Consider the following 9,993-nt stretch of genomic DNA (forward strand, 5'->3'; position numbering starts at 1 on the left):
CTATGAACTCATTAATTTATCTCTTCAAGGGGAGAGTATGAACTACCCTGCATTTGACTGCAAGAGAAAAATACACCAGAGATCATAGGACAACAGCAAGAAACTCCAGAATGGTTCAAAAGATAAGTGTAACTTTATGAGAAGATAGTAGGAGCAAAATTGGGTCAGAAATCAGAGCACTCAACACAGAATTTGAAAAGACAAATAACAGGGTACAGTACTTAGAGACACAATAAGGAATCTTTCCAAACAAGTAGAGGTTCTGGAAGAAAGAATGACAGATTTGGAAAACATAAATGTAGAGTAGAAGAAAATTTGGCAGAAAGAAACAAAAAACAACAACCTTAAAAGAACATATGAATTCCATACAAGTCAAAGTGAATGACCTTGAAAATACAATGCATAGAGATAAATTAAAGAGCACAGCTCTCCAAGAACAACATGATAATTATATTGGAAAAAAAAATGTTGAATACTAGGTGGCAGGAAATAATACAAAGAAACATATCCAAAGCATAAATATACATATACCAAAGTACTAATTGATTGAATCCCATACATAACCACCAGAGAAAATTTTCATTTTAAAATTCCAAGCCACACATGGTTAAATTTCAAAGTTTTTGTAACAACAAATTTTTCAAGCAGTCAGGAAAAAGACTTTCAGCTATGAAAGAACACTAATTTGTATATTCCAGGATTCATCTGCTATCACAAGAACTCAGCAAGGATAATGGGATAATATATTCCAAAACACAGAGGAATTCAAACTATAACCCAAAATAAAACATACTAGAAAGCTGAGCCTAATCATGAATGGGAAAATTGCACCTTCAAGAGAAGAAAGGCATTTGAGTCATTTCCACAAAATAAAACAGAGGTAAGTAGAATTTTCTACTAGCAAACATTTCAAGCAAAAGAAATACAAGAAAAACAAACACAAATTATCAAGAAAAAAATGAATAATGAAATCAATTCTTGCATGTTTATAGGCTATTGTTTAAAGAAAAAAAGAAATTGAAGGAAAGCCAAAAAAAAAAAAGATCAGAAAGGACTTATCAAAGGACAAAAAATGACCTAAGAGGCTACAGATTTAGGAGAAACTTAAAAGAATAGATGGAAAGGAGGAGGAATTTAATTAATATTCAATGAACCAAATACTGTCATCTACTATAAGTGAAACAATTATCTTTTTTCGAAGGGATAACAGAATGGAAAGTTAAATGAAGACTGGGGAAGAAAAGAGAGAGAGGAAATATAGAGATAGCTGATCCACCCACCCATGGGTGAACAGAAAAGAGATAGCAATTTGTTTAGTTTCTCAAGAGGGAGGCCTGTGGGAGAATAGGACAAAAATAATAAAAGATAGAGACTAGAATGGGGGAAGTAAAGGGAAATTTCACTCTTGAAGGGAAAAGGAAAGGTTACCACAAAGAATGTTCTCATAGCAGGGGAAGATGCCTATCTGTGATAAGACAGGGACTTGGTAATGGATTTTGTCTGGAGGGCATCTGCACTATCAGTAAAGGGTTACACTTCCCAAAGACTACAGACCTCCCAAGACCCCACCCCAGGAGAACTGTCTTCAAGGGCAGTCAGCTCCCAGGACTGTAGGAATTATATAGAAACACAGGTAGAATAATCTAGCTTCAGAATTGGTGAGCGATTATGATGAAGATAAAGGAAAGGACTTCATGACTTGCAACACAGAGTGACTCCCATCACACACTGCTTCTACTCAATGTTGTTTCCTTCATGAACTGACAGAGGGACAACAGAGAAAAGGATCAGGTGTGTTTTAGGAACAATAATATGATCCCCTCGTGCTGTCCTGCGTAATTTGGTTAGTTTTTCCTTAAAAGGTATTAAAACTATTGCTAACAACTTTTGACATCACTTCCTCGTTATCTAGGTCCAACATAGCCACAAAGGAGCAACAAGTTGTCTCTCTGATGCTTAGCAGGTAGATCACAATGGAAGAGCTTCACTCAGCTGAATCAACTTTAGGTGTGTCCAGTACCTAGTCTTGTTGAAAATCCTTCTCCCTTTAAGACTAACTCTTTCTGTATTAACTATTGAATGAACTACAAGTGCCTCATCTCCAGTATCAAACCTAAACCACCAGAGTTGCCTGAATCAAACCCAGCCCGGAACAAGGTAGTAAGATTTGCAAACGCAATAACACAGGAATGTTACAGAGAAGAGAGATGTCAAATTCAGTATTCCACAAGCTCCATTCCGATGAGGGACAAAGAGTTAAGAAAAACAAATGTTACATATTCTGTGAGCTGGAGATTAGGATCTCGAAAGCATCGAACAACATCTCGGAAAACATCATGCTGAAAAGCATAGGAACAAGCACATAGCCCTCCACAACTACATTGGTGAATGGGAAAACAGAAGAGCGTTGTCTTTCATCCGCAATCTGTGCGAGCATGCTGTCATGAAACCATGCTACAACACTGATGATCTTCTCCAGGCAACCACGTTTTGCTATGACCTTCCACAAGCCCTCACAGTTGATAGTATCAAAGGCCCTGCCCTGGAGCCAGGAGGACCTGAGTTCAAATGCGGCCTCAGATCAAACACTTAACACTTACTAGATGTGTGACCCTGGGCAAGTCACTTAATCCCAATTGCCTAAAAATAAAAAAAGATAAGGTATCAGACCCTACGTTTCTCCCTCCATCAAGCTTAACTGCCAAGCATTCAAACTCTACTGCAGAGAGAGCAACCCATATAGGCTGGCCACGTAGCCCAAATGCCAAATGCACGTTTACCTAAAAAACTATTTTACAGAGAACCAGCACAAAACAAGCATTCACACAGAGGTCAGAAGAAGGGCTACAAGGACACTCTCAAGGTGTCTCTGAAGAACTTCAGTATCAGTCGTGAGGCACAGGACTGCCCAGCACGGCATGCCAGTATCAAAGAAGGCGCTGTGCTCTATGAGCAAAGCAGAGCGGCAGTAGTACAAAGGAAATGTGAGCTCCACAAATCCAGAGACATCTCCATCCCAAGTGTTCTGACGGGTTATTTGTGCCCAGCCTGAGGTAGAGCCTTCTGAACTAGTATTGAACTCATCGACCTCAGCTGAACACACTGTACCCTGACCCCAACATCTTCGAAAACAAAGAACAAACAACAGCATCCAGAATAGACTAGAAGGGGAAATATACAGAAGGTTAAGGGAAATGAAAACTTTTTGGAAAAGAATAGCATAAAAGAATGTCATTTTAAATTAAGTGGTAGAGTAGAGGGAAGATTTTGAACCAAACGCCTAGCTGGGCAGAGAAAGGGAAGGGCCAGAAGGGGAGAGGTGAAGGGAAGGAAAAGAAAGTTGACAATTTAAGTAACTTCAAGAAATTCGGGATGGGGCAGGTAAAAGGGGGCAGTGATGGCAGGGGCAAGAGCCTGTGGGAACAGATTAACTTCAAAATAGTGAAATTAAAAGTAATTGCAAGGACAAAATGCTGCCTTGAAAGAGGAAGGGGATAAAAAACAATGCAAAAGAAATAAATGGAGAAAAAACCAAGCCCAACAACCATAAATTACATGTGAATGGATTAATAATCCAGGGGAGGGGGGGATGGTGAGAGAGAGAGAGAGAGAGAGAGAGAGAGAGAGAGAGAGAGAGAGAGAGAGAGAGGCAGAATGGAAAAGAAAAGAAAACAACCCCACACTTTGTTGTATGCATGAAACTATTTTTTTAAAATAAGCAGGACTTGTGGTCTGAGAGGTGCTGTCACTCTCGGAGTTCCTATACCTATATCTGTCTGTTGGTGGCAATTGGTCAGTAATTACTGGTGGTGATGAGGAAGGTAGGCCCCCTCTCCAGAATGATTGTACCCCTCAATAATGGCTGTGGAGCTGGGCTAGAAGCAGGTCTGGTAGGTTGTCGGGCATTGTTACTCCCTAGGCACTTGAGCATAGGATCCTGGCCTGTCTCCATCAGGATCTGAGGGCATCAGTGGCCAAGGTGATAGTGATGGTTTGACTTACACGGCACATGCTGCTTCCTGTCCCCCTCAAGGTGCTTTGCTGCTTTGGCTGCACTGGTTTGCCTGCCCTATGTGAAGTCAAGCCCATGGTGAAGTATTAGAGGGTATCAGGGAATGCAATTTTTGCAAAACTGCAATTATTTTGGGGCTAATTCATTCCCTCTCAGTGATCAGATGTACCTAGGACCAGCTAATATTCTTCAAAAAATGTTTTATTCCCTTATAAAGGGAATTACAGGAGAATAGCAATCCAAACCAACTAGAAAATAAACTGCAAAACATTCTTTAAAAAGATACTAAGCCCTACCCCCACATTTGTGAAAGTATACCACAACACAGAAGACTAGGCTACATCTCTCTCTTCAAAATGTAACTAACATCTTTTTCGTTGCTGAGGGACAGAACTGGGGAGAATGGAGTGGGAAGAATTGAGAATGGGGACAGGGGTTGCATGGCTTCTCAGAGGAGTTGGGCTAGAATGTCTCTTGTCCTAGGCTGCACCCTCCTGTACCTGACAGTAGACCCCCATGAACCTGGGACAATGAATGCCAGGAAGGGAAGAGCATCAACAGTTTTTTCACAAAATTCCTTAAGTCACATATTATAAAGCTGAGATCCTACAGAACATAATTAAGTAAATCTTGGAATAGAGAGAGACAGAAAGGGATGGAAATAAACAAGAGATGACTAGAAAAGAAAAAGTTAAATAACAGAAATAGAGTAGCAGATGAGGGACAGACTGGGGAATGGAGCAAAGATGAGAAATAATTGGTCTTCTCTCTCCACAACATCGGCCCTCTCCCCATAGATCTTAGGAGACTGGAATGTCGAGAATCTCTTCCAAACTCATTTCCATTCCAGGATTTGGTCAGGGATATGAGCTGCATTAGTCAGGGGTCTTATCTTGGGGCTGCTGACACAGCCATAGCTTCATAGAAAGCAATAGATTAGGTCAGGGTTTTGTCTGTGTGTGTGTGTGTGTGTGTGTATGTGCGCACACGCACGCGCACGCACGCAAGCATGGAGCCAGGGATATAGCCTAAGCTGGTCTCCTCAGGTTTCAATAGCAGGAGCTTCAGGTGTCTGGTGGGTTAAAAATACAGAGGTCCCAACTCAGGGTCATTTGATACCAGTGACCGAGAACTGTCAAGTCCAAGGGACTGAAGAGAGGGGCCTGAGCAAGGGGAATGGAGTGTCAGATAAAGAGAGAGATGAATAAAGGTGGGAGACCAGGATAAGGTTGAATTGGTGGGCATGAGGGAATGAGGGGCATGAGGGAAGTAAAGTGTATGAAGGGGCACAGGATTCAGAAGAGCCCTGGCCGCTGAAGAAGGGACCTCTGGAATGGAGTAGGTACATTAGGCACAGGGCAAATTTTAACTTATAGAATCCTGGGGAAGAAAGGGAGGCTCCCTAGTCCTAAACATGAATGTCTTTTCAACACACCCAAAAAGTGGTTTTCCAGTTTTTGTATGAAGATTCCCACTATTCCTGGAGGCAGCCCACTGCATCTTTTGGAAATTTTTCCTAACATCAATTCAAAATTTGATTCTTTGTACCTTTTGCTCATTGAGCCTAGTTGCATTTCACTTCTTAATGATTGCCTTTTCTTCTTTTGTTACTAAATCATATTGTTATTATGATCGTAAATCACCTAAGCCCTGCCCCAGGACAATCCAAACCACCATCTATTGATTTATATGTTCACACTGTCAGAAGATTCACGAAGGTCAAATTCATGTTGGGACATGGCTGATGTCCCTACATCCATGTTTGGGATTTCCCCTCCCACTAGGGGCAGCTCTGATAAGGGACTTTCCCAGAAGTAATTTCCTCACTCTTTTCTCTCTCCCCCAGGGGAAGATGTTTCCCTTCCTGAGGAAGAAGCTCAACTCCTACAAGCACCTGTAATTCCAGCACTTATTTCCCTAGCCCGCCCGCCTCCCCCCCAAAGTTAGCTCTTCCATGACATCTGGCCTTCTCTCCCCCTCTGGCAGTGTTAGAGTGTCCCATCAAACTTGGCCAGGGGCTCACAAAAGGTTCTTGAAAATCTCGAGCTTCCCTGGATCCAAGGTTTCAAATCCTGGACATTGTGAGACTAACACCATTGTTTCACAGACTCAAAGTTTGAGAGCTGGAAGGGACTTTGGGAATCACTTAGCCCAACCCCCAAAATCATAGGTTAGGAAACCAGGGCTCCCAGAGACACTAAATGTCTCTCAGGAGGCAGTGAGGCACAATCAGTCAGTCATGCAATAAGCATTCAGTGGAATAAGCACCTACTCTAAAATCAGAACACGTGAGCTCAAATCTCACTACTTACACCGTGGGCAAGTCCCAGCGCCTTAGTTTCCTTATTTGCAAAAAGCAATTGGACTAGATGATCACTTCTGGCTCTAGATCTATGAATCTACGATCCTATTAAATGAATTACCCAAGGTAATACTGTGAGTTGGAAGCTAGATGGCTCAGTAGACAGAGCACTGCATCCGGAGTCAGGAAGACCTGAGTTCAAATGTGATCTCAAACATTTACCAGCTGTGTGACTCTGGGCAAGTCACTTAACCTCTGTTTGCCTTAATTCACTGGAGAGGGAAATGGCAAACCACTCCAGTATCTTTGCCAAACAAACAAACACGGATAGTATGGTCCAAGAATATTGAACACAACTGAATCACCAAACAACAAATACTGTAAGTTAGTGAACAAGCTGAAACTTTCAGTTCAATGTGACACCAAAGGTAGAAATGAGAAAATGAGTCCTCTGAAGGAGGCCTAGTTCCCCAGGCGACCTCCATAGGTATATTGGCTTAGTCCCACCATTTTCTTCACGTCCTCACTTCAGTCTTCCTATGCCCTTCCTGGAAGAAGAGGGAAGTCTCCATCCTCTCCTGGCCCATGACGAAGAACTAAGCATCCTGCCTCCCAGTTCCCCTACCCTCAAGAATCTTATTCTCTGTCTCTAACAGCCTCCAGATCTTGACACTGGGAGGGAATGACATGACATTTGTTAGGTTCTCTCATCTAGGACATACCCTTCCCTGCTACCACATAGGTAGGACACCAAGAGCTTTTCTGCCAAGATGAGAACTAACAGACCCATAGCATGCAGCCATGCCCAAATGCCAGGACCAGGAGCCAAACTCATAGTCTATCCCTTCAAACCTAGTGCTTGGCAGAGGCATAACTGCTTCCAGGCTTCGGTTAATCTTTAGTCCTTCTGCTTGCCCAGCCAGGTTCTTCACTCTCATGGAGCACCCACCTAGGATGGGGAGAAGTTTGTAGTAAGTACTCCTGATAATCCCAAGTGTCCCACTTACATTTAACCCCAACTGCCTGAAAAAAAAAAGTTAAAAGATTAATCCAATCCTCAACCAAGCCATGAATAATAATAATAATAATAATAATAATAGTAGTACCTATATAGCTCTGTAAAGTTTATAAAGTACTTTACATATATCGTTTCATTTGATTTTCACAACAGCCCTGAGACAAGTGCTCTTATTATGTTCATTTTACAGATGAGGGAGCTGAGGCAGGCAGAGGTTAAGTGGCTTGACCAAGGTCACACAGGCAGAAAGTGTCTGAGGCTGGATTTGCACTCAGGTCTTCCTGACTCCTGGCCCAGAGCTCTGTCCACTAGTGCACCATTCAGTATACAGTATCCCTGTCTGACAAGCGATTACCCAGACTCAATATGAAGGCCTTCAGTGAGAAGGAAAAACTGCCTCCTGGAGCAGTTCATTCCGCTTTTGGGCAGCTCTAATAATTTTAAGGAGTCTTTCATGAGGTTGAACTGAAATCTGCCTTCCTGCAACTGCAATCTATAAAGCCTGGTCCTCCCATCTGAAGCTCAGCCAAATAAGCCTATCCCTCTTCTATGTGATCACTGTTCAAATATTTGAAGACAGATTGCATATAGAATCAGAGACCTAGGGCTGGAGAGGACCTCAGAGGATGCCTAACCCAACCCTCCCCTCCCAGCCTGGCGGCCATTTTTTCAAATAAAGAAGCTCAAGATCAAGGAGGTTCAATGACTTGTCCAAGGTCACACCTTAAACCGCAAAGACAAGATGTGAACACAGGTCCTTTAAGTCTTTCCAGCTACCAAAGGCCAAGCTCAGGGGAGCCCTCCTATATAATCCTTACCTGGGGGAGACTGAGGCTGGTGGATCACCTCAGCTCAGGAATTCTGATTGTAACAGGGCTAGAGTCAAACAGGTGTCTGAACTAAGTGTGGCACCAATATGAGGAGCCCTAGGAGTAGAGGAGTCACCCAGCTGGCTGAGAAGGGGCAAACATACCCAGGTCTGAAGTGGAGGGAGTCAAAATGTCCATGCCCATCAGGAGTGGAATCAGGCCGATCAGTGGCTACTGTACTTCCAGACTGGATGAGATAGAAAGTCCCAGTTTAAAAAAAAAAAGATATCGGCTACCGTATCTTAAGCCTTCTGTTTTCCAGGTTAAACATTCCCAGTTTCTTCAATTAATTCCCTTTTGAATTGCCCTTACCACCCAAACTACCCTCCTGTGGACACACCCCATTTGGTCAGTTTTGCTCTTGTACGCTCATCCCCAACCCAACCAGAGTCTGTAGAGAGGGACAGCTAGGTGTCACAGTGGATAGAGTGTGCTGAGCCTGGAGTCAGGAAGACCTGAGTTCAAATCTGGCCTCAGACACTTACTAGCTGGGTGACCCTGGGCAAGTTGCTTAACCTTTGTTTGCTTTGGTTTCCACATTTGTAAAATGGGCATAATAATAACACCTATTTCACTTGTGAGGATCCAGTGGGATAATATTTGTAAAGCACTTAGCACGATGCCTGGCACGTAGTAGGGGCTATATAAATGTCAGCTATAATTATTAATAGACATCACTTTTTAGCACTGTCCCTGTGTCTTCCTCAAGTAGGGCCCCTTTCTTTGATCAAAGGGTGGAAAATAAACAGTCTCTATCCCTCCCTTGGTATTACTTGGCAAGAGACCCTAGGAGGAAAGTCCCCCTGTCTTTTGGCTGCCAGGGCCAGGTAACCACTGGAGTCCATTGGAAATGAAGGCCTGCAGGATCGAGGTGAAACAAGAGGCAAAGAAGGTCCAGCTCTCTGATTACTCTCTCTGGTCCAGCTTCCCTTACTCTTCTCACCTTGAGACCTAGAAACTTCAAACTTTAAGCTTCCACAGGGCTAAATTTTGGTTTAATGGTCCCTTCCTGGTACTCCACCCTCCCCCTATATATCTAGATCCTATCTTCAGAACAAAAAAAAGGGATTGCTTACCTCTTTGCTCAACTCCTTCCTCCCACCATAGAATGGCAGAATTTTAAGGTTGAAAGGGACCTCATCAATCATCTAGTCTGACCCATACCAATAAAGGATCTCTTCCATAATCAGGGGTGTTGTGAGGCTCAAATAAGATAATGGTACCTTGTAAAGCACTTTAAAATCTTAAAGCTATATAAATGCCAATTGTTGGTATTAGAATTATAATTATTAGCCTCCAGTCTAGTGATGACTTCATTCCCTAAGCTTTCTATTGCACTTTTTCTGAGCTCAAGCAATATCTGTAGAGAGAGGTGAGCTAGTAAAATGTTTAACATCAAAGCTCTCAAAAAAAAAACAACAAAAACAAAACACAACCAAACCCAGTATGCACGCACACTTTTCAGTTGAATCTGCATTATTAACACGTGCTTAAGTCTAGACAATCAACAATACGATAAAGCTGGTTTGTAGTGGATTTCTGAGGAGTAAATGCCTACACTGAAAACTAAACAATCAGTTCTTGCAAGCTGGTTCAAGCTGGCTCCAGCACACCCCTGCTGCAATACCCCTGACGGGGTTATCCAGCCTTTGCTTGAAGAACCCCAAGGAGGAGGAACTAACTCCCTAGCAAGGCAACACATCCCACTGTGGGACAGCTCTAATCGTAAGAAAGTTTTTGCTTATATTAAGCCTAAATTTTCCTCTGCAATTTCTGCCCAGGTTTCCTTTCT

The sequence above is a fragment of the Phascolarctos cinereus genome, unplaced genomic scaffold, assembly GCF_003287225.1.
Source record: "Phascolarctos cinereus isolate Bilbo 61053 unplaced genomic scaffold, phaCin_HiC Scaffold_5;HRSCAF=322, whole genome shotgun sequence".
Classification (NCBI taxonomy): domain Eukaryota; kingdom Metazoa; phylum Chordata; class Mammalia; order Diprotodontia; family Phascolarctidae; genus Phascolarctos; species Phascolarctos cinereus.